The sequence below is a fragment of the Martes martes genome (assembly GCF_963455335.1).
Source record: "Martes martes genome assembly, chromosome: 10".
Taxonomy (NCBI): Eukaryota; Metazoa; Chordata; class Mammalia; order Carnivora; family Mustelidae; genus Martes; species Martes martes.
Genome location: NC_137898.1, coordinates 57,314,898 through 57,318,392, shown reverse-complemented (window position 1 = coordinate 57,318,392; position 3,495 = coordinate 57,314,898).

Genomic DNA, 3,495 nt, shown 5'->3' with positions numbered 1-3,495 from the left:
CTCTGCTTTCAGCTCAGGTCATGATCCCAGGTTCCTGGGATCAAGTCCCACATCGGGCTCTCTGCTCAGCAGGGAGCCTGCTTCCTCCTCTCTCTCTGCCTGCCTCTCTGCCTACTTGTGATCTGTCTGTCAATTAAATAAATAAAATCTTTAAAAAAAAATTAGTGAAGAAAACTTATGAAAAACCTACAGTTAATATGATACTTAATTAAGAAAGATTGAATACTTTCCTCCTAAGATCAGAAATAAGACAAGGATGTTTGCCTAAATTTATTGAATGTTGTATCAGAGGTCCTAGCCAATATGAGATCAGAAAAAAAAATTCTTTTTTTTAATCTTATTTTTTTTAAGATTTTTATTTATTTATTTGACAGACAGAGATATCACAAGTAGGCAGAGAGGCAGGCAGAGAGAGAAAGAGGAGGAAGCAGGCTCCCCGCTGAGCAGAGAGCCCCGATGCAGGGCTTGATCCCAGGACCCTGGGATCATGACCTGAGCTGAAAGCAGAGGCTTTAACCCACTGAGCCACCCAGGTGCCCCCGAAAAAAATAATTCCTACAAAAATTATTACCAGGGTTTGATTATATGTTTTCTAACAAATTTATATATATATATGTATATATATATATTTACATATATATATACATATACACACATATATATATCAGCCACTGTGGAAGTACAGTGTAGGAAGACATACTATTTCAAGACTTATTATAAAGTTATTAAGACAGTGTTGATATGAGGATATGAAATTGATAGGATAATCAAATAGATTAATGAAAGAGAAAAGAAAATCCAGAAATACATCCACACATAAAGAGTTGACTGATATTTGACAAAGTTGCCAAGGCAATTCAATTTGGAAAAGAGTCTTTTCAACAAATTCAGGAACTGAATATCCGTAAGTGGAAAAATAAATCTTGATCTCTACTTCACACCATATACAATTATTTTTTGTGTTGGATCACAGACCTAGAATTAAAAGTTAAATCTATAAAACAAAGCACTAACCATGAATAAGATTGCTAATTTTGAATTTGTAACTAAAAATTTCTTTGGTTATGTTCAGTTAGCCAACATATAGCACATAAGTTTTTGTTGTAGTGTTCAACGATTCATTAGTTACTTAATATGCAACTAAAAATTTCTTTTTATCAAAAGAGATCTATAAGAAAATCAAAAGGCAAGCCACAAAATTGGCCAATATTTTCACTGTGTTTATATAACAAATGACTTATATTCAAAATATATAAATGGCTAGTACAAATCAATAAGCAAAAAGTTCAATAAAAATGGACAAAAGGCATTGACATTTTATAGATGGTGTATGCACAAACATTAAGTGTATAAAAAGTTGCTCAATGTCAGTCATCAGAAAAATGCAAATGAAACCCACAAATTACCATTTTACACATATTGGAATGGTTAAAATAAAAAAAAGAATGGTAGTTTCAAGAGTTGATCAGGATGTGGAACAACTGAGAAGTGTCTTACAACACTGGCAAGAGTATAAAATGGTACAATTACTTTGGAAAATAATTCGGCAGGTTCTATTAAACATACGTTTACCTTATAAACCAGAATTTCTACTTTTAGTGTAAGAAATAGTCATAGCAGTTTTTTTATAATAGAAAAAAAAAAAAGGAAGCAACTCAAGTGTCCCCAAATAGTTAAACTCGGTATATTCATGCAATGAAATATTAGCAAATAAAAAGGAATTCACAGCTCATGCACAAAATATGAATGAATATAAAAAACATGCTGAGCCAAGGAAGTTGGACACATATATATTACCTTATTCCACTTATATGAACTTCTAGAACAGTTAAGTTTGATCCAAGGTAATCAAAATCAAATAGTGGTTTTCTCAGTGGGAGACCCCTAAGGGTTTTACCTGGAAAGAGCACAAGGGAACTTTCTGGGATTATAAAAATATTATGTATCTTGATTAAGGTGGTGGTTATTCTGATGCACACATTTGTCAGATATCATCTCCATATATAACATATGCATTTTATTTTAGGTAAATTATACCTCATTAAAAAATAGTTTAAGAAAAATAAATCAACTGTAATCAATAGTCCCAAGTAGTGTATAGCTGGTTTTCTTGATTTCCCCCATAATTTTAATTAAATATCCTGGAGACTAGAATTTATTGGCCAGTCTGAGGTCTCTAGTTGCCTGGCAACCTGGGCTGTTTGTGGGCAAATTAAAGCTACTAATTTTGAGCCCTAGAGTGAAGGAAGAATTATTATTTTTTAATTTATTTTCAGCATAACAGTATTCATTGTTTTTTCACCATACCCAGTGCTCCATGCAATCTGTGCCCTCCCTAATACCCACCACCTGGTTCCCCCAACCTCCCACCCCCCGCCCCTTCAAAACCCTCAGGTTGTTTTTCAGAGTCTGTAGTCTCTCATGGTTCACCTCCCCTTCCAATTTCCCTCAACTCCCTTCTCCTCTCCATCTCCCCTTGTCCTCTATATTATTTGTTATGCTCCACAAATAAGTGAAACCATATGATACTTGACTCTCTCTGTTTGACTTATTTCACTCAGCATAATCTCTTCCAGTCCTGTGCATGTTGCTACAAAAGTTGGGTATTCATCCTTTCTGATGGAGGCATAATACTCCATAGTGTATATGGACCATTATTATCATAACATAGGAGTCATTGAGAGTACATGGGTGGGAAGATTTTGCTGAGGTTGCCTATTCAAGTTATCCCCAGGGATTTATCTTCCTGAATCATCATTATATTTCCAAACCTTAGAAGAGTGTTTGGCATGTTGCATATTCTCAGAAGGGTCAGTAATATTAGGAAATAATTACCCCTCATTCCTAGATTAAATATTATTAGATTTTTGGTTTCAGGGTCTAGATTTATAGGAACTTACTGGGTAAGGGGTAAACAACACAGAATTTAGAATTAAAAAGATTTGTATTCTGGCTCTGATATTTACTGATTTCTTGGGCAAGTTATTACCTTCTTAATCTTCTGCCTCTGGCTCTGTAAAGTGTGGGTAATTATGGGCCCTCATCAGATGGTTATGAGACTATAAGATGATGATGCATATTCTTGTGAGGCACTGCAGAGTGTTAGCTAATCCATTGCTATAACTGGAGGAAGTTCTGAAGACCTAGGTCTTCCTGAGCCTGCGAGTGGCCTTCTGTGCAAGCTCTTCCCTAACTTAGTAGAATGCTTTGCCTGGGAGCCAAATACCTATTAACTTCCTACCAATCTGCATGTGGATTCTGAGCAGGGATGTCAAAACCAGAGACTCTGAACTCTGGATCCTAATGGGCCTTCTAATCATAGCCATCACTCTCAATTCTATAACCTGCTCTGGAGGTCAAACTGGACTGCTTTCTTGATTTTCTCTCCAACGAAGGGGTCTGGTCTTTTCGCTGGGAGTTTGAGGCTTGGTGGCAGCTCTGCATGGCCACTCCCAGAGAACGGACTTGATATCATCTAGCCTGAGACTTTGTTCC